This window comes from Varanus komodoensis, unplaced genomic scaffold (genome assembly GCF_004798865.1).
Source record: "Varanus komodoensis strain SLA01 unplaced genomic scaffold, ASM479886v1 scaffold20_1, whole genome shotgun sequence".
Lineage (NCBI taxonomy): Eukaryota > Metazoa > Chordata > Lepidosauria > Squamata > Varanidae > Varanus > Varanus komodoensis.
The window spans coordinates 10,916,968-10,944,372 of NW_025335587.1; the positions used below are offsets into that span (position 1 = coordinate 10,916,968).

Here is a 27,405-nt window from a genome sequence, read left to right on the forward strand (position 1 = left end):
TGACAGCCCCTCACGTACCCATATGTCACCAACAGATTCCCTCGGAGTCTCCTCTTCTCCAGGCTCAGTTCCCTCAGTCTCACCTCATACGACTTCCCCTGCAATCCAGCCACCATCCTTGTGGCCCTATGCTGCACTGATTGCATCCTAGCTATATCCTTTGTGTAATGTGGAGCCCAGAAGGTAGTGCTTGGGGGATATTGCTCAGCCCCTTGGATTCTCCAGTATGGGGTCTCTCAGGGTCTGTCTTGTCACCCATTCTATTTCTACATAGAATGAGTGACAAGACAGATCCGGAGAGACTCCACTGAGTGGGGTCATCCAGAGCTTTGGCGTGTGTTGCCAATGACACAAAACTCCTTTTTATTTCCCTTTCATCTTCAGTAGGTGAAGCTGTGGATGTGCTCAACTGGTGCCTGGCTAGGACAGTGGACTGGATGAGGGCCAACAAACCAAAGCTCAATCCAGACAAGACTGAGGTACTGTTAGTGGCTGGTTGGTTGTCAGAAAGAGATTTCTTAATGGTGGGTGCGAACACCTCATGCAGTCATTTCATGAACAATTGCCTTGTGACCCAAGCTTTCGCATTGGCCCTCCATATGACAGGCAGTCTGGCCTTGTTCACATTCTGTGCCTTGAATGCACAAGGGGTCTGGGAATGGCACACCAGTAGTGGCTTAATCTTCAGATCGGCGCTTGTGTTTGCACACAGCAAAAGAGTCAATCTGTCCTTCATGGGCTTGTGCCCTGGCAGTGTCTTTTCCTCCTGTGTGATGTAGTTTCTGTTCAGCATCTTCTTCCAGAAGAGCCCTGTTTCATCGCAGTTGAACACTTGTTGAGCGATGTATCCTTCTGCCTTCATGAATTCTGTGAATTCTTTCCTGAAGGCTTCTGCAACAGCCTTGTCAGAACTGGAAGCCTCACCATGTCTTATCACACTGTGGATGCCACTTCTCTTGCAGAAATTAGCAAACCACCCTCTACTGACTTTAAATTCAACACTTGCTGCACTTGTAGAGGGTTTTTTTTTTTTTTTTTTTTTTTTGCAGTAAATTACTGTCCAATTTCCTGGCTTTTCCACAGATCATAGCTTCACTAACACTATCACCTGCTAGCTTTTTTCCACCTCTTCCAGCACTTGAGTCCTCTGCATGCTAAACAGAGTTATTCCTTTTGCCACATCAGCTCCTTTGATGGCATCTTTACTCTTCAAAATAGTCAAGATTGTCAACTTTGCCATCTTGTAGTCAGAGGCCAGATCAGTCACATGAATGCCATGAATTTCTTTCTTCAATTCAATGGTTATTTTCTCCAAAACCTTCTTACCATTCTTGCTCTGCACATTCGGGTCACCTTCATTACCGCTCTGCATGTTCTTTTTACCACCATGCTTGCTCTGCACTTTCTTTGGAGCCATTATTCAATAAGCTTTACAGCAAGTGACCACAGGTCTGTCTGCGACCGCGAGCTGGGAAGAAGGCCGCGATCACGATTGTGCTAGTGCAGGGTAGATGGCCACGATCGCGATCGTGTTTGTGCAGGAACATGGCCATGATCATGGTCGTCACCCAATGTGGAGTTTGTGAACTGGGGCAAAATTTTTCCAAAATTTCTATCCACGACCCGATTTGGTTGTGAACTCAAGCATTCATGAGCCGAGGTACCACTGTACTCCAAATTATAAGGTTGCCCACAGCAACAAGGTTTCAGTGGGTTTTCATGCTTCATATTCCTGTAAATAAAAGGAAAATACTTTGTTGTTCCCTCTCTGCTGAACAAAGGCCAGTTAAGTTGCATCTCAGACACTGACTACTTTTATTTCTCATTTCACACCTTTACTGGAATAGTCTAGTCTAGACTTTCCAAACCTGATGTGTCCAGGTGTGTTGGGCCATGCTGGTTGATAATTTGGAGAATTGTTCTCTGGGTATGTTTGAATTACACTAGTTTGAAGAAGGCTAGTCTACTCTGTTTAAAAAGCAAACTTCCCCCTATATCTATGAAAAGAATTCAAAACTATGTAAAAAATGTTATATATTAGAAACAAACCTATTTAAATACTCTATTCAGGTAAATAATATAGGCTGCTATCTTAAACAGATCTACCAGGGAGTAACTTCTATTGAGCAGAATAATCTTACATCCAACTAAGCATACATAGGATTGCATTATCAGGCTGCATGCAGTTGCCACAGCAGGATCCATTTTGCCAGAAAGTTCTATTAGGATTCTCTCCCTCAGAATGGATTCCATTCAAGCTAATAATTGCAAGAACTTGTGCCAGAGGACTGAACTACATGCTACATTAAATGTGCAGCTAGAGCTGAACCTTTTTAAAACTTCAGTATAAGCACACAGGGCCACAGTCCAGCTTGAGACCAGTGCACCTATGTGCCCGAGGTATTAAATCTTCCTATGTAATCACTTCCCAGCCTTCTGCTAAATTTCCTCTCTCATACTAGAGTTAACAAGGAAAAACCTGCACTGGTACTAATTGTGGTTAAACAATAGGCAGCATGAAGTTGGTATGACACTTACCAAAATGTCTGCAGGAATCACACCATTTTGTTTCCACCTTAAATAAAGGACACATTAATTTTAAATGACTGAACTTCAAATGTGTAAAAGAGCCACCACAGAAGCAGAGACTTAGAAAGGAATTGCCTCCTTTCAGCACCAGGGTCTTTATCTATTTAACAATAAATAATAAAATAGAGTGGAAGAGGCCAAAGGGCCGTCAGGTCCAACCCCCTGCTCAGTGAGGACTCCAACTGAAACCATCCTCTCATGGCTCTCCAGTTGCATCTTGAATCCCTCCAATGTGGGAGAGTCTACAGGCTCCCTAGGTCATTGGTTCCATTGTCATACTGCTCCTACAGTCAGGAAGTTTTTCCTGATATCTAGCTGGAATCTAGCTTCTCGTAACTTGACCCCATTATTCTGTGTCCTGCACCCTGGGATGATCAAGAAGAGATCCTGCCCTTCCTATTTGTGACAGCCTTTCAAGTACTTCTAGAGTAATATCATGACCCCGCCCCCAACTCTTCTCTTGTCAAGGCTAAACATGCCCAGTTCTTTCAATCTCTCTTCTCAGGGTTTTATTTCCACTCCCCTGATCATCTTTGTTGCCCTCCTCTGAATGTTGTCAAAATTAAGACATTTTGGCAGATTTTGCTTTTCCAACTGTGGCAATGATGTGTTCTAATGTTGAAAAATTGACTACTAGTAGTTTAGGGTGTATGATTTTCATCTTCTGGAAGGGAAGTTTTCCCATCCAAATATCACATTTATCAACTTCCACTGCTTAGTCTATACTACTGGCAAAAACCCCAAATAGCAAAAACAAGTTACAACAGTTGAGCATCTTTCTTTCTTTCAAAATTTTATTATACGCCTAACTAGTGATCAGTATCTTTCCCAAATAATTAAGCTACAAAGTTAAGTTTTCCAACTTTCATAGTGTTTGCCTTGCTTTCATCAATAAAGTATAACCAGCTTTCAGAACAGTCTTTTATCTCCATTTGTCAAATTCCTGTGAAGCTAAGATGGCTGCCATCCTTCAGTTATCACAGTACTGTACCTTTTGTATAGACAGCATCAGCACAGTGATAACTGAGCCAGGGCAGCCTGTCAGTCATTGCCTACCCCTATGCTTGGGATAACTGAATTTCCATTTACTGGATGCAGATTTTCCTAAGAATCAAAGGCTTTACCACTCCACGGCTGTTGCTCCAAAGAGATGATGATCAGTGTTTGATGTTTGACTCTTGAATGCTATTGCTGGGTTGACGCTATTGAATCTGCTGTACACATAATAAATTTTATACAAAAATAAATACTTCCTGGAAGTTTAGTTAATCATCAACCACACTGAGGTTGTGTATTGTATGACTCAATATGAATTATTTAAGAATCAATCAATAGATATTGTTTATTGAAAAACTGATAGCTAAATCATTTGAAACAGTATAAGAGCAGTCAATGCTGCAACCAGAGCTATTCACACAGAGACAATGTTCACAACTCGGATAAAATGGCCTAAGATGTGATGTTCACTCAGCATTTCTACTGGGATTTATGATGCCTTTTTTTTTTTTTTTTTTTTTTAGCAAACAGCTTCACATAGCAAACCATGTTTTACAAAACAAACATTTTAAAAAGCAGCGTCAGTGGTTCAGAATGGAGACATCTTGAAAGGAGAAATGCAATCCGATGAATAGCTTTGCTCACCTTACTAGGATTGGAGCATATAGGTTTAGTAGCATATTATTGTTAACAATACATTTAAAATTCCAGGCACTATATAGGGAAGGAAAAGTGCAGGATTACAAGCGCTTGACCATAGTAGTTTAAGGCAGGGATTTCCAGGATTTTTGAATCCATGGGCACAATTGGGAATTTGAGAAACTGTTGTGGGCACCACCACAGAATGCCCAGTCAGTGGATCATCACTTTGGCGTGTCCCTGTTGCATCTGTGAAACTTAGACTATGTCTTATTCAGCAGAAACTTGTTTTGTGTCATTGGACACTGCACCATCTCTTTAGAAAGGGATTGTCTAATTTAGCAAATTGCTGATACTTGGATGCTGCTAAAACTTCTTTTAAACCTCTGTTTTAAAAAAGTCCAATAGTTGCTTTTGTAGGGGAGGAGACTTTTATGCAGAATTTTATTCTGAATAGTCTTTAACATTCACTTTTTAAAATTTATGTACTTCATTAAAACTAATAAATGGTCCACATAAATACATTCTCCATGCCCTTGGAACAGCTAAAAGACCAGCATCACAAGTTGGAAGGATAAACACTCACAAGCAATGAATAAAGAACCTTACAATGTTTTCAATATTTGAAGGTATGCTGCATGGATGTCACTTTTAAATGGGTACTTATTTGGAAATCTGATCTGACTTTGCTAAAACATATGTATAATTCCTAGAAAGTCATATGTATTTCATATGTAGTCATTGCTATGCATGTATACAAATCCATGTATACATTTTAAAAACTGGGGAGGTGGCGTTGTCAGCCTGGGAACCCTTTCACAATCACCCTTAGAGGAGATGCCTGTGTTGGGGTAATGCTGGCTGGTAATGCTGATCTAAGGGTAAGGAGTACACATTTTGGAAGACTCTCAGTGGCTCTCTCCCTTCCTCAGTGCTGTTGCTCTTTCCCACCATGGCTTGCTGTCTTGCTGAGAAGACAGCCAACTGATGCTGCTCTTTCTTTCTTCTCCTCCATTTGTTTACTTGCCCTTTGGAGTCAAAGGGAAGGAATAAATAAGCAGCATAATTCAGGATTCTTCTGGCTAGCCTCTGTAGGAGAATGCATTTCAGCAAGTTCCTAACCCTAACATTTGATACCAATTTATTTGTTTGCACTATTTATAAGACATCCAATAATAAAACATTAGTGATGCAGCTCACAAAAAATAAAGCACAGTAAAGCTACAATAAGATAAAATGTACTGTACTTTCAAATTATGTTTTCAATACTTTTGCTATTTTACCTGGTGCAAAAAGTAATTTGCAAGACTACTCCCATCCAAACTCAGTGTTGTCCAGCAATCATAGTGTACTTGATAGGAGAAGTGTCAACTGAAATCTCAGATGAAAGATCATATAGTCACTACTCTCTAGCGTAGCATCTATGCATATATAGATAGGGGAGAAAGGGTCCTACCACTCCTGGAATTCTCAGCTAGCCAGCAATGCTGGTTGGGAAATCCTTGGAGTTGTAGGACCTCTTTTTGTTTCAACATGCCAAGGACTGTGCTCCTTAGGGCCCTTTAATTCAATAGGTGGCCTTAGGAAAGCTGCTGTCTCTCAGCTTCCTCCCTTTTTATTACTCTCATGTCACAGATGTAAGAATACTGATCTACATGATAGCTCAGTCATCCTTGCCATGGACCTAAGTATGTAGTGTGCTTTGAACATTCAAAAGGTGCTACAGAGATGTTAAATACTAAGCAGTCTTTGGATTCATCCCATCTCACAAACCCAAATCTTTAGTTGATAAAACAGAAAATAGTGCGAGAGGTGTGCTTTCTATTGTAAAAGTGTAAAGCAGACATAATTGTATTTTCACCATTACATCATTTACTTCTGTAAAGCTGTCAAGATTGGGCATCTGCATTTTATTCCAATCCAGGGTATGCAGCTCATGATCCACCAAAGTTTTGGTATACAACTCCAATCAGCACTAGGTAACTAGGTATCACACTAGGTATCTTTTTTAGGCCAAAAGATCTGGAGGACCACAAGTTGCCAATTCCTGCCCTAAAGCATCCTGATAAAATGCCCCTGCTGAAATTCCCATATGAAAAAGATGCATAGCCCTGAAACTGCAAAACAAAAGAAAATACATGCTGTCTTCCATCATTGGCACCAAGGGCTACTGGAAGCTAGTCACACAAAACATCAAGGGGAAGGGGAAGGGAAAGACCAGTCTAGTCCCATATATTGGCCAGAGAAGGGACAGCAGCAGGCAACTTACACTTTGCTCCAATTACAAGTTGCTTCAGAGTACAGAAATACATGAAAGGACACTTTCATTTCAATCACTGGTCCAGAAATTAACAGCTGGTGTGAGTATAAGAGTATTATTGCAATCCTCTAGAGTATTACTGCAATCTTCTCATGTAAATAAAAATACATGACCCGTAATGTCGAAGGACTGGCCACCCCCAGTTAGGCTATTGTGCTCATTTCAACTGGAGGACACAACAAATAACTATGCTTTGAATGCTTATGTATCATTAAAAAGAAAATGCTACTGATGTTTTCCCGTTGTTACCATGATGACACAGGTGAGGTGTAAGATTTTTGTAAGATCACAAATATTTCAGAATGTTCTTATGGTCAGATGAACATTTAGCTCAACTGAGCCTTATAACTCTGATAATTCTCATTTGGGAGCAAAACAATGATAAAGGCAGTTCAGACCCAATTAAGCACAGCAAGATATATTTTGGGCACCAAATTGTCAATATCATTATATCCTTACACACACAAATAAATATACATGATTTATATTTGTTTATGTTTACTCCGTGCTGCCCATCTCTGTCATCACTTCCCTCCTTCCATCTATGGGGTCTCTATTCATTTTTCTAAATTTAGGTTGTATACTTGCAGGGGCAAGGACTTTACTTATATTTCTTAGTAAAGCAGTGTGTATAGTTATAGCTCTGTATAAAACAAATAAGTAAGCAATAATTTCTTATGAAGAGGCATTCTGACTGGATTCTCTGCCTCTGGTATCAGTTTATTTTAAGTCAGTTCTTCCAGTCACCTGGAGCAGAAAAATTTACTTGGCACCTGCAAACTAGATACAGTGCACTAGTTTGGATTTTTAAATTCTTTCTACTCTAGCTTGCTCCACTTGCAAATCAAAAGTGTGCCCCAGTCCTCTGGTCATCTCAGGAGGTGCAATGCATAACATCTAGCCCAGAGTGCAGAACATCAAGCCTAGGGGCTAAATAGTCCTCTTCTGGGCTGGAGTAGAACCATGATCAAATACACCTTACGCGGAAATCAGACGTAGTCCTGTCTCCACTGAAGAAAGCAATTTAATAATTAGTGAAACACAAGCAGAACTAGAAAGATAACCTGCAGATAAATGATGACATTTTTGAGATTAAGACAAAACCTAAAGAAGAATTACATAATAAGGCTGCTTATATAAGTGATTTATGATGCAACCCAACCACTCAGATCAATGGCTGCTTAGCCAGTAACTTCAAGTAAGATGCAGATTGTACCCTCAGGCTACAATGTTCTTTGACATTTAGATCCAGAATATAAAATGCTAAATTAGTACCTCTAGAAAGTGAATGGACTGTGCTGCAAATAAATAAATAGATATATAAATAAAAACTGTATCTCAGGTTGAAAATTAATTCTGTAAAAAGCAGTGAATTTTGTACATTCGATACTGAAATCACAGAAGTTATTAAGTAGTACACAGGAAATCATCTACTGCGTTTTTGCATATACCGAGCTTGCTTTTTTAAAAACACACATGCACATGGGCAATAATGAGACAAAAACTTCTTGGAAAAATACTTTTAACATTTTAAAAACAAGCCACAAACAAATGTTACATAAGAAGCAAGAATCATTTACAGAGCAGAATCTGAAGCTCCATGCATTCAATTATTGAGTCTTGGGACCTGGTTTGACAAACCCTATGTACCCAATTTTTCTGATGACCCCCCCCAAATGTTAATATAAGTGGAGATAGTCATGTAATATTGTAACTCCCAGTTAGAGACTCCTATATAAACAGCTGTTCCCCTCACTCCTCCTCACCAAGGAATAGATGGGTGCTGCATTCAGTTCAGACAATAATTACCTGTTGGGAGAGGAGGCATTGATGGTAAATAATTAGCTAAATTTGAAACAATCCATGCAGTGTCATATATTTGCACAATCATTCCAGTTATCTGAAATTCAGATATCTGCTTTAAGGGATTTTTACACATGTGGGAGTGATAGCCATACTAGTATTTAGAAAAGCACTGATTCACTGAGGACAATCTGTGCACGGAAACAGTCTTACATGTGTGAATCACTCCTCTGTATGCTGACCAGCATCAACAAAACTACAAGAGAGATACCTCTGCACTGAACACCTGAAAGTGTGAGATATGATGCATTATAACGCTTATCACCAGTTCCATCAGGTAATACCATCAGTTTGTTTCATTGCCATAGCATTTTGTCTTTGAGATTGCAAAGTGTATGCATTTTTGATACCTATACTGATCAACTGCAGAGTGTGCAACAAGCACATGTCCAATAGGCCCTAGTATATGAATTGCATGCACAAGCTTAGACATGCACTGAATATCAGCAGGTTCTGATCTGAAGCCTTAACATGAAAAAATGGAGAGAAAAAATCATTTGCAAGATTTGTCACTAGAGAGTCTAGGATGTATCTATGGTCAAAAATAGGAAATCATTTTATGTTATCTCTACAACGTACGATGAACCGTAAAGCAAGAAGCAGGTAAGGGGCAGAAGAAAGGTTTTTCTTCCATTCCTTGGCAAAAAGCTGGTAGTGGTAAGGTCTCACTGATTCCTTAAGCCTTCACTTACCCTTTACTTTTGTAACACTTTTTTTGTCAGCAATGGAATTTATGTTCACACTCTGCAGGGTACCTCCTCAATCATGCTGCAGTTGTTATCTATGTATCCTTTCTCCCAGCTGCTTAGGATTATATCAGAAGATGGAAGCATTTAACCTGTTGTGTGGGAAAGAAGAGGCATTCTTACATGAGACCTAAAGTGAGGGAAAAGGAAAATACAGCCATTAAAAATAGAGAGAGACCATTTTGAATGGGTCCACTGAAAGGTATTAATCACAACACAATACTCTGCAAATCAAGTTCTGCAATGGAAGAAATAGTGATTCTTCCTGAAATCAAATTGAGCTTGCCCATTGATTTCACCTTCCTCCCCACCCTGCTTCATCTTTGCAGTAACTAGTATGTGCATAACCTATGTAAAGTGTCTAAATTTAAAGACACTTTACTGGTAAATTCCATATTCTGGAATATTAACAGTTCAGCTACAGAGAAGCTAAGATTGTCTTATGTAGAAGTTGCCTCTTAATACCTTTTAATTGGGGAATTAAAACATTGTTGCCTGTCTTGTTTTTCTTTTAAAACAAAAATCAGATTGCACCTTACTGTATAAAACAATGCAAAAATATTAACTACTTGCTGTAAAGAGGCAGGGAGACCAAACCTATGCCCCCTAGGCAGGTTCTAGACAAACAGGAAAATTTGAATTCCCATATGTAAGGGTGGAGAAAGAGCTCTAACCTCAGTGTTGGGGAACTATGTTGCAACCCATGTTTTAATAAATAAAATAAATAAATAAAAACCCACCCTCAGCACCTTGCAGTTGGTATGGAATAAATGGCTGGCTGCCTCATCAAGGTCAGGAAAGCACCACCCTTGTAGAAGGGGTGAAAGGCACAAGGAGGGGTGAAGGCTGCCCTCCCCCAGAAGATGATATTCACTGGTTTCCCTCTGTAGTGCTGCAACAAAACAGCCAAAAACAGCAGTTCAGAAGAAAGGCAGAGCAATAGGCACAGGGAGGAGAGGTGGAAAGTGCCTCTGTTGTTCCTCCCACTCTACAGTGCATATTTGTAAGTCTCCAAGTTCAGAAGTTTATGAACACTGAGGACATAATCATCAGCACCATGTTCTAGACAAAGCAATACTAGAATTGTGAGGACATAGCTGGGCTATGTTATAGAAGACAGCTAGACCATATTTCATAAAGGAATGGATTCTTTTAAGGTATATTAATATTCATAAAACATCTCTATTGGAAGTGAAAAACAGATAAAGTTTATGAATGCTGATCTACAATTGCTGAAAATACTTTAAAAGAGAGTGGGTCAGTTCTCATGATGCAACCCTCACTGTGGGTGACATAAGGCTAGTTTGACCCCCCCAAAAAAATATCCTGCCAAAAGTCATGATAATCCCTGCTTGAACCTTGTATACTCATAACAGCAGCTGACATGCACTGCACTGCCCTGACAATTAAGCAACCCATAGCAGGCTGTCAGGATACCTGAACCAGGTCGTGAACTTACCAATGAAAATCATTATATAATTGTTTGTTACTAGTATTGTTATGTAGTTTTAGTTCAAAAACGGCAAAAATCTCCATTAGGTGGTAACACTTGTTCTGGGGAGACTGCGGTGCAAAATTTGCTCAGCCAGTCTCCCCAACTTCCAGTGCTGCTAACTCACAGCATCATGGTTTGTGTGTCCACTTATTTATTTATTTTCAATTTTTTTATTTATTTACATATATTTATAGGCCATCTATAATTGCCGAGGCCTTCCTAGGCAGTTTACAATGTAAAGCATACCGACAGTAAAACACATTAAAAACCAATTAGAACATAATAAGTTGTGTTTACTTTATAATAAATAAATTTATAGGCTGCTGAATAGCCCAACAGGGCTAAGTGGCAAACACAATACAATTCAGGCTACCATTGGGGCGGGGGGAGAGGAGGGAAAAACTGCAGGTAGTAAAGCTCTTACAATCAATTGGTGAAACGCCTGTGAAAGAGGGTAGTTTTTTGTCTGGTGCCAAAACGGTGCCAGGCAGCCCTCTCTAGGAAGCCCATTCCAAAGGTGCGGGGCAGAAACCAAAAAGGTCCTTCATCTAATTGTCATCCCTTTTACTTCTTTTAGAGATGGTTCTTTCAGGACTTCATTTCCAGATCTTAATGGGCAGTGGGATTATATGGGAAAAGGCAGTCCTTCAAATAACCAGATCCCAAGCCATTTAGGGCTTTATATGCTAAAACAAGCACTTTAAATTGGACCTACAGAATAGGTGCTATATGGGCATGCAACTGGTATCTGTCACCAGATGTGCAGCCCTATTTTGGACCAGTTGAAGTCTCCAGACTGCCTTCAAAAGCAGTCCTATATAGAACGCATTACAGTAATCTAGTCAGGATGTTACCAATGCACAAGTAACTGTGGTCAGGCTCTCTCTATACACATACGGCCGTAGTTGTCATATTTGTTGCAACTGAAAAAGGTACTCCTGGCCACCACCTGAGACTCCAATGAAAGATTTGGGTCCAGGAGCACTCCCAAGCTGTAGATCTTTTCCTTTAGCGGAAGTGCGAGCCCATCAAAGACAGGGCAATGATCATCTAATCCATCGGACAGATCATCAACTGACAGCACTTCTGTCTTGCCTGGACTGAGTTTCAGTTTATTGATCCTCATCCAGTCCATTACTGAACTCAGACACCAGTTCAGCATGGAGATTGCCTCATCTGGATTCAATGTGAGAGGTATACCTGAGTATTGTCAGCATATTGCTCACATCTCAGCCCAAACCTTCAGATGACCTCTCCTAGTGGTTTCATGCAGATGTTGAAAAGCATGGGAGATAGTATAGAGCCCGGCAGAACTCCATAGTGTAAATGTCATTGGGTAGAGCAACTCTCTCAGCACCACCTTCTGAACATGCTCAGACAGGAAGGATCAGACCCAGTGCAAGGAAGTGCCTCCAACTCCTTACTCAGCCAACTAGTCCAGAAGGACAGCATGATCAATGGTGCCAAAAGCCACTGAGAAGTCTAGAAGTATCAACAGGGTTGCCCCCCTTCATCCCTCCCCTAACACAGGTCATCATATGGAGCAACCAAGGCAGACTTCATCCCAAACCCTGGGCTGAAACCTGCTTGAAATGGATCCAGATTATCTGCTTCCTCTGAGAGTGCCTGGAGCTGTCTGGCCACCACTTGCTCCAATACCTTTCACAAAAAGGGAAGGCTCACTACTGGTTGGTGAGCTCTTCCTGAGCTCTCTGCAGGAAGTATTGTAGTTCTGGGCCATAATTCAGTACTAGAGCACCAGTTCTACAGGCACAAGGCTTCAGGCCCTATCTCGTGGAAATTGCCCAAAATTCCAGAAAGCCGCTGCCAATCAATGCAGATACTACTCAGATGAACAAGTGGTCTAAGAGCTTCATGCATTCTTACAAATGTGATAAAAGTTTTTTTTTTTATTTTTCAACTTCAGTAATGTTAGGCTAGGCAACCTCAGTGGGCCCAGGAGCCCTTTTTATGCCACAGGACCCTTCCCACATGGGCTGCTTTCTGTAGAGTGCCATAAGGCAACCCCCAAATGTTTTTTCAAAAAATGGCTGCTTGGTACTACAGTGCTAGCCAGGTCATATTTAGCACAATTTTACACTAAATTTGACTCATATAGTGCTCTGTAGTGGCTATGGAGTGGTCTAAAGGTCAAAGTTAGCCCATTTAGCAGTTTGTGTAGTGAAAAAGTGGCAATTTTGGAGTCATTTTTATTTTTGGGTACCTGCAGAGGGGGCACACTGGGGGACATACCAGAGGGTGGCAGGGGGCACATGCCATGTACATGCCTTACATTGCAAAGCACTGTGCTATACTACAGCTTAGCATGGCATCAAAGATCCTCAGGCTCATGCTGTCCTGTCCTCTCCTCCTCCAGAGTGGCCACAAGGACATCAGTAGCTTTCACTTCCATTTTCAGTTAACCACAGCTTAGCATTATGTCTAACATTAAGCAGTTGGTTAAAAACTGAGGTGAATGATTTGGATTGCCTTGCAGCTGCACTAGAAAAGGAGAGAACATGTGTGGGGTGCTCAAGAGTTTGTGGTTCTTCCATAGCTTAGTGTTATATCTCAATGAAGCATTATGCAATTCTATTTTCCACATTTCTACTATTTCTGAAGCTTAAACAATATAAAACACAAGGAACTCCCATACCTAGTCACACTTTTAGCCCATTTAACTGAGTGCTTCCTTCTCTGACTAACTCTCACATTTCAGGCAGAAGTCTTTCCCAGCCCTGTGTCCTGTAGAAGGGCCCTTCCTCCATCCCTTTCAGGTTATGGACCACATGTGATTTATTCTTAGAAATACGTTCTCTTGAATGATTGGTTCTACATCATTACTATGAACAAATAAATGGGTGAATGCAGAAGGTATATATGCCAGTTACTATTTTGTGACAAATGTGATTTGTTTGATTTGTTCTGAATTGTTTGGCACATTGTTTAGCAAAACACGTGTATGTAGAGCATTTGTTGCTCCAATGAACTATGGTATAGATAGGCAGAATGTAGATCTCCAGATATTTTGGACTTCAACTTTCAGAAGCTACTGTCAGGTTGGTCAATGGTCAGGAATGCAGGAAGCTGAATTCCAAAGCATCTGGCGATCTGGTTTCTATCCACTCCTGAGCTATGGGGCCTCACATAACTTTTGGATGCATAATGTACTAGTATATATTTTCCTCATTGCGTAAACTACATGCATTTTCAAGCTCAGCTTGGTATTTATTTAAAACATTTCTATCCCATCCTTCATGGCAGCGTCTCAGGACAGCTTACAAACAACAATAATAAAAACAATAACACAATAGACAATAAAAAATAATAGTAAATACAAGCAATAGTAATGAAAATACAATCAAAGTTAAAAACACATTCAAAGAGAAAGATAATATAAATAATTATGATTTTTAAAAAGTGACTGTTAACTTCTAAAATCCCTAATTCTTAAAATAACATTCAAATAAAAAGGTTTTCACCTGGTGCCAAGAAGAATATAGGCTTGGTGCCAGATAAACCTCTCTGGGGAGCGGATTCCAGTCTGGGTGTCACCGCAGAGAAGGCCCTACTCCAAGTAGACATCTTTACCCCTTCAGGGAGGGTTCCTGGAGCAGGGCCTCTCCTGCAGATTTTAAGGGGCATGAGGGCATATAAGGAAGGAGATGTTCCTTCAGGAATCCTGGTCCCAAGCCGTTTAGGGCTTTATAGGTTAATACCAGCACCTTGAATTGGGCCCTGACTTCAATTGGGAGCCAGTGTAGCTGATAGAGGACTGGTGTTATATGAGAATAACGACCAGCCCCTGTCAGCAGCCTGGCAACTCTATTTTGTACCAATTGAAGTATCTGGACTGTTTTCAAAGGCAGCCCCACGTAGAGTGTGTTACAGTAATCCAACCGGGAAGTTACCAGAGCATGTATCACCGTTGCTAGGCAGTGCTCGTCCAGGTAAGGATGTAGCTGATGGACCAGCCGAAGCTGGAGGAAGGCGCTGCTCACCACCACCTGGGTCTCCAGGGACAGCTCTGGGTCAAGGAGCGCTCCTAAGCTGCTACAAAATTTATGCATTGATTTTCAGCAGGTTTGTAGATCCACATTTGACCATGGCAGTGTCTCCTTGTTCAGTCTTTGCAGTAACCAGTTGTTGCACTTATAAGAAAGAGGTGCATGACAAACATGATGAGAAACAACTGTCATCTTGATTTAAAAGTATTAAATACTAGGAACTTGTGTGCAACTGAAATTAGTAGCTCATTTCAATGAGGTTTGAGTAGGAGGATTCCCAGTAGTCTGTTCCCACAGTATGCGATATAAATGCAGAACTCAAAGAGCTACGGGTATGATGAAATAAAAAAAAATCTATAGCCTCAAAACTGATAAATAGAAGAAAAATGAAGATTTAATCACAGCAACACCATAGTTCAGAGAACAGACATTCAATAAGTGCCATTAAACCCAACACATTTTCTTCATAAGGTTAAAGAGCCAGACTTCTGCTCTGTGTTTTCTGAGTTCTTTTGAATATTTTAAAGCCCAGACCTTCAATTTGTTTGAACCCAGAATCTATCTTTAATGCCAACATTCAACGTTTTAAGTTAAATTAAAAATTAACAGTGGCCCCAAATTCCTTTTTATGTCTGTGTAGCTCCATTTTTCTAGATCTACCTTTCTGGCTTGCTTGCTTGCTTGCTTGCTTTCCTCTTTCTCTCTCGCCAGATGATGGTTGTAATATTGCTGAAAAATGCAACCAAGTTGTGCATATTTATACAATATCACATAGTCCAAACATATGCATATTTACTCAGAAATAAGGCAGCATCAACATATAAAAAACTGATATTACACCAAATCATACAGACGTTATTGAGAACAATTCAGTTATGCTATCTATCTGGAAAAGGCTTTCTATGTTCTTTGTAGGCTGGCAGATTGTTAAAAATGCTTTTCTTTTTCCCTTCAGCCACACCTTGCTTTAGACATATATTGTCTAAAGAACTCCATGTATGAAAAGAAGATCCTTATTCACCTGAAATATTAACTTATTTTGTCAAAAACCAAACAAATGAACAATTCAATAGACAAATCTCCCAAGTATTACTAGTACACCATAGCTATGTTGGTCCCCTATAGACAGAAGTAAAAGGCAGGGGGAACAAACCCAAAGATAATACATGGAGCAGGGGCACATCTTAACACAAATAAGTATAACATTAATTCTTTTCTAAACCCCAGTGCTGAAAAATAAAGGAGAAAAACAAACCGACTGTACTTATGGAAAAGATCTGTTAGGTTCACAGATTCTGCAATGATGGAATCAAGGCCACAGACCTAGACCTTTGTCACTTATTGGCCAGAGGAAGCAAACACCCTTATATTTTGTTAAATTATAACCTAGTAGGTGACCATCCAAGCTGGGGCTGTATCACCATGGCCTAGGCAAACTTTCAGCTTGCTAGACAGATGTAAAGGATCCTGTTCTCCCTACAAAGAACTAGGAATCAACTACACATGTAGCTAAAAATCACATAGAATGGGTAGTACAGATGAGGAAGACCTTGAAGTGGTGCTGGTCAGCAGCCAGTTAATACATGAATGCTCAGCAACAGATTGCATCAGAGAAACAGGGAAGAGGGGAAAGGACCACTGGATCATGTGGGAATGACTGCCTAGTCTTCAGCTATCTTTGGAGCTACCAAATAGCCTTGTTCATTTATAATAACTGGCATCTTTAAAAATAAACAAATTAATAAAACTTTGCATAAATTTCTTATTCCTGGAACCCCACTTTCAGAATGTCCCAGGCCTGATCTGCCTCAGTATTTTATTTCTAGAATAGGTGGTGCCATGGACTTTGGTCTAGAAATAGGGCTTCCATGTGGGAGCTGATGATAGCCATTCAGTCCACTCTGTCCATGCTCAAAGGCAGTATTGTCTTAGAGCAAACTTAAGCAAGACTTGAAAACAAGTCTGGGGTTAAGGCTGCAACCCTACATGTTTAATCAAAGGTAAGCCCAATTAATTCAGTGTGACTTATATGTGACTTAACATGCCTAGGATCAGTCTGAAAAAAGGTAAGCAACTCTCAAAGGGCCAGTGTAATAAAACAGGGCCAGCACAGTAAACAATATTCATTTATGGACACCCTGTGCCCCTCCAAATGGCTTAAAGTTCCTATCAAGACTAGCTAGCATAGGTTACAGTTAGGGATCAAATGAGCTGTCCCTTCTAGTGTTTTGGCATACATCTGAAAAGCCAATGTGGTCTAGTGATTAGTGTTGGATAGCAGCTTAGGAAATCTGTGTGGCTATGAAGCTCACTGTATGACTTTGGGTCAGTCTTGTCTCATGGGTTTGTTTCAGGATAAAATTGAAAAGAATAGAAAGATTATGTGAACCACCTTGGGTTCCCTGTAAGGGGAAATGAGATGGGGCATAAATGTATTTTTTTAAAAATCCTGATCTGACTGGTTTAACAAAGGAACCTTTATACCCTGTGCTGGTTGGGTGAGAAATGTGAGCGAAGGGGTTAATGCAGGAGCTTCAAAGTGGCACCTTCTCTCACTTTGAAGGGGCAGGCATGCTCTCTGGGCTGACAGCTGGCATCCCTCCCCATTATTGGAAAGATGGCCCATCCTAAGGGTTCAAAGTTTCTTGGTGTCAAAAGCAAAAATATGTGCTAGGTACAGCAAAACACACACATACAGTACATTGAATAACTGCCAGTTTCCTGCTCTACAACAGTATCTTCTGCTTGGTGTGGCTATATTATGGCAGGATGATGGTTCTGGAGTCCATCCCTACCCTACCAAATAGAAAAGAACAATAGTTCTGGCGGGCTGCTAAAATGAAAGATGGCAAGATCCGTTTGTAGTACAAGTAACAGGCCAAAGAAACCAGCTCGTCTGCCTGCCTATCGTCCCGCCTCTGGCTAGCGAGGTAGGCACGCCAGGCAAGTCCCAGCAGCAGGGAAGCCCCGGGTAGGAATATCTGCCAGGCAACGGCCGGGCAGGCACTCTTTCGGGAGCAATCCTCCCGCTGACAACCACACACCCCGAGTCACGGCTTGCCCGAGCCTCCAACCCCAGCTCTAGTTCTTCCTTTTCGGATACTTACCCCAGCCACCCTCGCAGGCTCCTTGCTCTTCCTCTTCCTCCTCCTTCCTACGCTCCTCCCTCTGGATGTTTCATGTAAACAACATCCAGGCTATATTTACAATCGCTTGTCTGAAGGGAGCAGCGCCAAGATTCTTAAGGAAAATAATAGTGCGCAACATTTTAAAAGCCATACAGGCGCACACGCCCTCCGGAGCAGAAGCCTCTCTTCTCCCGCACCCCCGCCCGGACACCCCCTTCCCTACGCCCCCCTCCCGGTCACTAAGCAGAAGCAGATTTCCCTCCTCGAGAAAAATCTCCCTCCCGTTATAAACAATCCATTCGGCAAAAGGAATCGGGCAACGACGGGACGGGACCCTGCTCTTCTAAACCGTCCCTTCCCCGGATCTCAACTAGTCTTTCCAGCCCCAATGTGAGAAAAGAAACAAAACACAACGCGAGCTCCCATCCCGAAAGTGCGCCTGCGGTCGGAGCGCGTAATGGTTAGATCGGAATCGCCAGCTGTTAGGGAGGACGCGTGTAAACAAAACGCACCCTGTCCAGCTGCGCGCAGCCACCACCACGGGTGATCGCGTTGACTAAAGAAAAATAAACGGGGGGAGGGAGAGTAGGAGGGAAGGAATCAAAATCCCCCCAATCGCCTTCCGCCGCCCCTCCCTGAGTCATCTCACACTGGAAAAACAATTCCCCGCCGCGTAAAAATTCACCAACCTCTAGCTGGGTTTTCCAGGACTGTCTAAAGGTGAATCGGTAGCCGACGGCTCGGGAGTTGGGATGCCAGATCGCAATGCCCTGCAATAAACATACAACCGCTCGTCCCCCCCCCTCAAGCCACTGCCTTCTGCCCACCCACCTTTCGAGCCGCGTTTCCTACCCCCTTTCCCTTTTTTTTTCTTTGTTCTTAGCGATCTTTGCATGAAGATTATCTTATGACGCAGCATAGACTCGCCACAACGTGACTGTCGCCATTTTTCTGTTTTTATTATATCTCTCACATACTGCCATGTGATAGAAATAAAAAAAAACCCCATACACACACCAATTACCAAAGATACAAAGGGAAACACACATACACAAACTTCCGGGTCTCATGATGAGAAACGAACAAGGCGCACACACACAAAAAAGAGACAACTTCAGAGAAGCGTATTGAAAGTATCTTTGGTATTTTTCTCCAGGCGAAAGCCTTTCAGCTGACAGATGGCGGGTGAATACAGAAGATCGTTCCTACCCTGCACAAGTTATCATCAGCTGCTGGCGAAACTGTTCCACTGCTATCCGACGCAGGCATTCCTCACTTAGCAGTGACAGTTAAGATGGTATCAAAACAAAGTTCTGGTTCGTTGAATGCCTGTAGTTTTCCCCGAAAAGGTTTTCTGTCACTCGACGTCACAGAGGATCAGACATTTTACCACTCCCCCAAAAAGTATTAAGGAGTTGCCTCATTTTGTGTGTTTTAACTGGAGCAATTGCTGATGTTGGAAGTACAATGCTAAAAGGAGACTTTCTTCTTAAATGGTTCCTTCTCCCAAATACCTAGGTTAACAGCTGATAAAAGAATTGATTCAAAATTAGGAATTTTAAAAATATTTATCAGCATATAAATATGATTACTTATCTTTTATCCTACCCATCAGTCCAAAGCCTCCATGGGTGGTTTACAAATCAAAATTACAATAATTAATATAAAACACATGATAAAATCACAGTACAATTAATACAATAATCCACAGCTAAAACAATCTCAGGTGTACCATAAAAAAAGGTTTTCACCTGGCAAAGAACCAGGTACAGCTTTGAGGAGCTGATTCCACAGATGGGGCATTGGAAGTGAAAGGGCCCCTCCCCTGGTAGTCACCCTTCTTGCTTCCTTTGGAGAAGGCTCTCTAAGAAGGATCTGCACTGATGATTTCAGGGTTCAGGTTGGCATTCCTTGTTAAAAAAATGGTGCTGGAACTCACTCCCCGCTGGCAGTAAGCACACATACCAATCCCAAGCAAGCAGCCTCCCAAGCAGCTATCTCTCACTATCAGATAGCAGATAGCAGACACAATAGCCTGCAGGCACTATGTTAATGATGTTTGCTGCTGATCTGCTACTCCGTTCAAAGATCAAAATCACTTGTAAAATCCATTGAAAAAAAGGTGCCGGTGCGTTCTATGACAAAAAAAAGCCCTGACCGGGCCCAAACTGTTTAGGGCTTTAAATGTTAGCACTTTGAATAAGACCTGGACTTCAAACAGTAACCAATGTAATTGACAGAGGACTGGTGTGATACGTTCATGCCAGCCAGTCCCCATTAGTGGTCTGGCTGCTCCATTTTACACCAGTTAGAATCTCTGGACCATTTTCAATAGCAGTTACAAGAGAGGTTACCAGAGCATGATTCACTGTTGCTAGGCTCTGCCTGTCAAGATAGGGCTGTAATCAGCCTGAACTGATAAAAGGTGCTCTTAGTCACCAAGGCTGCAGGTGAGCCCTGTGAAAATTCGGAATCTAGGAGCACCCCAAACTAGAAACCATGTCCTTTGCCATCCAGGACAGGTTGCATATTTCCCATCTGTACAGATGAACCTCCAACCAACAGTACCTCCATCTTGTCTGGATTGAGTCTCAGTTTATTGGTCCTCATCTAGTCCATTACCAAGCCCAGCATTGGTTCAGAACCATCACTGCTTCACCTGGATTTGGAGGCAGGGCTTCACTTGGAAGAGGCAGAGCTGAGTGCCATCTGCATATTGGTGCACAATATTTATTTCAACAGCATAAATCATTTTCAAGATAAAAGACAAGTTCACATAGACATCGACTTCTCAACATGTTTTTACTCATCCACCTTTCATGCTCAGAAACCTACATGTGAGATGATTCCACAGAATGAAATGCTTTACTGTATGTGTGGGGTTTTGATGGCTCATTCACACAAGCAAATCACCAACTGAGGCTGTAGTCATCAATTAGTTGACAGACCCATGTGAAATCATCACAAACTTGCTTAACATGGCAGGAACCCCCTAAGAAAAAGCCTCTCCAGCACTCATGCTAAGGAATATACTCTTCTTTATATTCCAAAATTCAAATACAACAAAATGATTGTAAGCCCCTCTGGACGGGGACCACTCCTTGCATATGCTGTAAACTGCCATGAACACTGATACAGCTGTATCATTAATCAAGAACAACTATGTCTTGCTTTTTAAGTTATCACAGAGATAGCAATTTTTTCAATATTAGCAATGCATCTGCTAAACAGCTGTATTGATTTTAAAATAAAAGGGCAAGTTGTAGTATCCAACTTTCAGAAACTGTACACATCAAACCTCACAAAACTAAATGGTCTTCAATAAAGAAAGTTTGGCCATCTTGGTTTACCTACTTCTCTTTTCTTTTTTGTAGAAAGGAATTATCTTAAGAGATAATATAGAATTCTCCCTCCATACTCCAGATGTCAGAACTGTAATTAGAATTCCCCTACCCCTAGTTGTTCAATTTGTTTGGTTTACCCATTTCTTACTCTCCCTTGACAAAATAATTGAGTCTGGACAAACACGTTTTATTACTGTTGTGCCTTACAGTACAATGTATACATGTTTCTTAAACAAACACCCCACTGAGTTTAAAGAGATTTGCTCTCAGGAAACTGCATATAGGATTAAAGCCTAAGGAGCAGGACAAGTGCATAAACAAACAAGTGCTTTGAACTCTACACATATAATAATATTAAATTCTACCACAGTGGTAAGATAGAACAAAATGAGAAATGTGGCCCCATGATTTATTTGCTGTACTTTTAAGACACCCCAAAAATAGCTTTTTCTGGGCCATGTACACAGTCAACACAGATGTTCAACAGTAATAACAAAAACACTTATCTTGCTTCCCTCCCCCTCTAATGCAATACAACAGCAGTACCAACTTCAGTGATAAAATTGAACCCCTCCACCAAACTGTTTTGGAAACTGGTCCAGCTCCTGCTGGACTGACCTTTTCTCAGTCCCTGCAATGACAGAACTCTACCAGCATACCACAGAGCACACTAACTTCTCACTCCATTCCCTTACTACCTTGAACAGTTTATGCTAGGTTTATTGGTAAGAGGACAGGTGAGGCTATGCTTAAGAGAGATATACACTGAGCTGCATAATTTTTCTGTTTGTTTTCCTTGTTCTCTATGTAGTGGGAAGGGCAAAACTACTTTCACTGTTTCCTTCTCATGAAGCTTCCTTTGTATGTGTTCAGAAAATTTGGATAAATCCTGTCTGAAAAGCAGTACTTCTGTGTGCTTTTGCATAAGGGATCAAATCCTGTACTCCTCCTCAAAACCAAGCTAAGTCACTGTTTAAAATGGCATTGGAATTCAGTTTACCAGGAAGTATCTTCCTAGCCCAGAGGGCTTCATGTGCCCTGGTCATTCAAAATGTCTAGAGTCTAGATAAGCTTATGAGTTCATGCATAGTTTCTCAGTAGCTTGAATTTACATGTCTAAGCAGACCTGGAGATGGGTTCAAGTTACTCAACTAAAGTGTCAATACACTGCAATTAGAAATATTGTAATCTCATTGTCTCTGTATGATTGACAATTCCTTTATCTGTTCTGTATGTGATGACCTCAGAAACTTATTGTAATGTCTGCATTCTGTCATCAATTGCCCTGTACCTGTGTACCTATAAATGCTCTGTAATGTATTGAAGCTTTGCAGCAGAGTTCACCTCTGCCTGCCCGGTAATGCATTATTGTGAGTGTACCGCGAGGAACCTGGGTAATGCAATAAAGCCAAGATGGTCTGGACGCTTGATCTTTCCCACGAACCCATGTTTTATTTCCTCTTCGCAAACTGAGATTCCGGGATTCTGTCATATGGGAGTATGCTGGAGTCTGTTTGCAAATGTGTATCATATCCCTCCCCTTCATGGATCAGTGCATTGCTGTAGCAAAGGGGCTGGTGTTGCACAATGAAGGTATGAGCTATGCTGTGCAGGGGCACCCAAGACAAACAGGTCATAGCAGAGAGCTCTGACAAAAGGTGAACCACTGGAGAAGGGAATGGCAACCCACTCCAGTATCTTTGCCATGAAAACCCCATGGACTACTGTCCAGGGCAAAAGGCAAAGAGATATGATGCCAGAAGATGAGTCTCTCAGGTTGGAAGGTGTCCAATGTGCTACTGGGGAAGAGCAGAGAGCTGGTACTAGTAGCGCCAGAAAGAATTAAGCAACTGGGTCAAAGCCGAAAGGACACTCAGTTGTGGATGTATCTGGTGGTAAAAGGAAAGTCTGATCCTACATAGTAACCTGGAATGTAAGATCTATGAATCAAGGTAAGCTGGATGTGGTCAAACATGAGATGACAAGACTGAACATTGACATCTTGGGAATCAGCAAACTAAAATGGACAGGAATGGATGAATTTAAATTGGATGACCATCAGGTATACTACTGCGGGCAAGAATCCCTCAGAAGAAATGGAGTAGCCCTCATAATCAATAAAAGAGCAGGAAAAGCAGTACTGGGATACAATCTCCAAAATGATAGAATGATCTTAGTTCAAATCCAAGGCAAACCATTCAACATCACAGTAGTCCAAGTCTATGCCCCAACCGCTGATGCTGAAGAGGCTGGTTCTATGAAGGCCTACAACACCTTCTAGAATGAACATCCAAAAATGATGTCCTTATCATCATGGGGAATTGGAATGCTAAAGCAGGAAGCTAAAAGATAACCAGAATAATAGGCATGTTTGGCCTTGGAGTACAAAATGAAGCAGGTCACAGGCTGGTAGAATTTTGTCAAGAAAACACGCTGGTCATAACAAACACTGTTTTCCAACAACCCAAGAGACAACTCTACAAATGGACATCACCAGATGGTCAAGACAGAAATCAGATTGATTATGTGCCCTGCAGCCAAAGATGGAGAAACTATCCAGGCAATAAAAACAAGACCTGGAGCTGACTGTGGCTCAGATCATGAGCTTCTGTTGCAATGTTGAGGTATGACCTAAACCATATTCCTTATGAAAATACAGTGGCGATGACAAATAGATTTAAGGAATTAGATCTGCTAGACAGAGTGCCTGAAGAAGTATGGATGCAGGTTCACAACATTGTACAGCAGGTAGCAACTAAAACCATCCAAAAGAAAAATAAATGCAAGAAAGCATAATGGTATTCTGAGGAAGCTTTACCAAATAGCTGAGGAAAGAAGGGAAGCAAAAGGCAAGGGAGAAAGGGAAATATACACCCAATTGAATGCAGAATTCCAGAGAATAGCTAGAAGAGATAAGGCCTTCTTAAATGAACAGTGCAAAGAAATAGAAGAAAGCAATAGAATGGGAAAGACTAGCGATCTCTAGGGAACATTTCATGCAAAGATGGGCATGATATAGGACGAAAATAGCAGAGACCTAACAGAGGCAGAAGAGATTAAGAAGAGGTGGCAAGATTACACAGAAGAACTATACAAGAAAGAGCTTAATGTCCCTGATAACCACGATGGGGTGGTCACTGACCTAGAGACAGACATCCTGGAATGTGAAGTCAAATGGGCCTTAGGAAGCTTAGCAACAACAACACTAGTGGAGGAGACAGTATTCCAGCTGAGCTATTCAAAATTCTAAAAGACAATGCTGTTAAAGTGCTACACTGAATATGCCAGCAAATTTGGAAAACTCAACAGTGGCCACAGGATTGTTATGCTCAAAATCCTACAAGCTAGGCTCCAGCAGTATGTGGACTGAGAACTACCAGAAGTACAGGCAGGGTTTCTAAGAGGCAGAGGAACTAGAGATTAAATTGCCAACATACATTGGATCATGGGGAAAGCCCCGTTCCAGAAAAACATCTACTTCTGCTTCATTGACTATGCTAAAGCCTTTGTTGTTGTGGATCACAACAAATTGTGGCAGGTTCTTAAAGAGCTTGGAGTACCAGATCATCCTATTTGTTGCTTGAGAAACCTGCATGTGGGTCAAGATGCAACAGTGAGAACTGGACATGGAACTACTGATTGGTTCAATACTGGGAGAGGAGTACGGCAAGGCTTTATATTGTCACCCTGCCTATTTAACCTATATGCAGAGCAAATCATGCAAAAGGCCAGGCTAGATGAATCTCAAGTCAAAATTAAGATTGCCAGGAGAAATATCAACAACCTCAGATATACAGATGATACCACTCTAATGGCAGAAAGTGAAGAGGAACTGAAGAGCCTCTTGATGCAGGTGAAAGAGGAGAGTGCAAAATTTGGCTTGAAACTCAACATTAAGAAAACTAAGATCATGGCATGTGGTCCTGTCACTTCCTGGCAAATAGATGGGGAAGAAATGGAGGTAGTGACAGATTTTATTTTCCTCGTCTCCAAGATCACAGCAGACGGGAGCTGCAGCCAAGAAAATCAAAGACACTTGCTCCTTGGGAGGAAAGCTATGGCAAATCTAGACAGCATACTAAAACACAGAGACATCACCCTGCTGACAAAAGTTCGTGTAGTCATGTCTATGGTTTTCCTAGTTGCAGTGTATGGCTGTGAAAGTTGGATCATAAGGAAGGCTGAGCACCAAACATTGAGGTCTTTGAATTGTGGTGCTGGAGAAGACTCCTCTGAGTCCCCCTGGACCGCAAGGAGATCAAACCAGTCAGTCTTAGAGGAGATCAACCCTGACTGCTGTTTAGAAGGCCAAATACTGAAGATGAAACTCAAATACTTTGACCACCTAATGAGAAGGAAGGACTCACTGGAAAAGACCCCAGTGCTGGGAACAATTGAAGACAAAAGGAGAAGGGGACGGCAGAGGATGAGGTGGCTAGATGGGGTCACTGGGTCAGTGGGTGTTGGCTTGGGTGGACTCTGGGGGATGGTGGAGGACAGGAGAGCCTGAAGGACTGCTGTGCATGTGGTCATGATTGGTCGGGCATGACTTTGCGACCAAACAAACAAACCACATTCCCTCTCACAATTTTCCCCTAACCAAAAAGCAAAGCAAATAATATGTAATGTAAATATGGAGGAATCACCTTTTGGAAGTTAAATTATTTCCTTGTAATAATTGTTATTTATGCAATTGTATTATTTATGCAGTGTCTGCCAAGTATATATTATCAGTTTATGCAATGCAGTATCATGGTGGCATAAGCTTTCTCCAAATCGAATCAGTCATATGGAGTCACTCCTGATTGTTCCATATGGATTTACAATCTGTTTGGAATTAACTCAGAATAGAGACTTAGTGTTTTGTTTCCCCATCTGTGGAACTCCTAGCCCATGGGTCCTCAAACTACGGCCGGCCTGCAGGATTGATCCGGCCTGCCATCAAGCCCACACCATCGTTCACCCCCCCGCGGGGAGGTGCTGGCTTGCTCACTCGGAGATGGAATCTGCGCGAGCAGGCCGCCGCCGCCGCTCCGCCACCACTGCCTGCCTCCTGTGCATGCGCTCGGAGATGGTCTCCGAGTGAGTGAGCCGCCGCCACCTGCCTCCCGTATGTGCGCGCTCGCTGCTGCCTTGCAGTGTGGGCGGAGAGGTGTGGCTTGCTTGCTCGGAGATGGTTTTGGACTCGCTGGGAGATCTCTGAGTGAGCCACTCCAACAAGCACCTCACTGCCCGCTCCCCCAGGCACCAGTAACCGCAACCTTTCAACTGGCCCCTATTCAAAAAGTTTGAGGACCCCTGTCATAGCCTGTTAACATCAAATAGGTACCAACACTTTTATTTTCAGCACTTGCTGAAGCCATTTTTAATTAAACAAACCTTTTCTGAGTAACCAGGCATAGATCTATTAGCACAACCCAATCTTAAAGGTTCAAATTGTGTCTTTTGATTACTATTTTTCTTGCCTTTTTATTTTTTGCTACTCTTATTTTATACAATGTAGTATAAAAGTCTACTAAATAATATAAATAATATAAAATAATATAAAATAAATATATTTTATATAAAATAATATAAAAGTCTACTAAATAACTATAAGTCTACTAAATAATTAAATGATTCTTCAATTAAATTATTTCATTTAAACAATTAAAAAGTTCTATTAGCATTTCTTAATATAGGCCATTGCCAATGTTCAGCTGTAATCTCTGTGGTTACTTCCAGAGTATTATTGCCATTTTCAGACAGCTTCTGTACCTGATTCTTTATCTGCAGAGTTTAACAAATGAAGCTTTTTAGAGAGGCAAACTGCTAGTTGTTGCAGTCCAAAAGCACAGCTATAGAGGCCAACTGAAAATTAGTTAACATATTTGGATACCAAATTCTGTCTGGGTAGCTTGGGGCAAAAAGTTTAGGATGTAAAGCTATGCATACTTCCTTGAGGATAAGTTCTGTTGAACTGAGTGCAGCTGTTGACTCTTGAATTGTTGTTTTGCATTAGCAGATAACAACCTGGCTCAAGCTACAGCAAGGAGCAAAGGCGCAATATAATAAACATATGATAGCTGATTTGTACAAAACAAACTCTTAGAATTTTCACTAATTCAGAGGGCTGTTTTTTAAAAAGATACTATTCATCCAGAGGTTTATCCACTTGCATTTGATATCTAGAGTTGTTGCATCTAAAGGAATGATGTTGCACCAATGAGGAATGATGGGAGTTGTACTTTAAAACCCCTGCAGGGCACAAGGTAGCTCATTCCAAAAAGATTATAAAA

The 27,405-nt window shown here is 41.4% G+C and overlaps 1 long non-coding RNA gene across 8 annotated transcripts; it reads right to left on the minus strand.

Annotated features, from left to right (window-relative positions):
• Nucleotides 1–496: 496 nt before the first annotated feature.
• On the minus strand, nucleotides 497–18,982 carry LOC123023501. Of its 8 annotated transcripts, none has more exons than XR_006414757.1 (8): nucleotides 18,473–18,605; nucleotides 17,763–17,895; nucleotides 15,316–15,384; nucleotides 9,894–10,045; nucleotides 9,100–9,245; nucleotides 5,508–5,595; nucleotides 2,539–2,575; nucleotides 497–1,732 (listed from the first exon to the last, which is right to left on the minus strand). It is a non-coding gene; the product is annotated as an uncharacterized LOC123023501 (long non-coding RNA). The 8 variants fall into 8 exon arrangements; XR_006414753.1 differs by having other exon boundaries at nucleotides 5,508–5,602; XR_006414759.1 differs by lacking the exon at nucleotides 5,508–5,595.
• Between the last annotated feature and the right edge of the window lie 8,423 nt (nucleotides 18,983–27,405).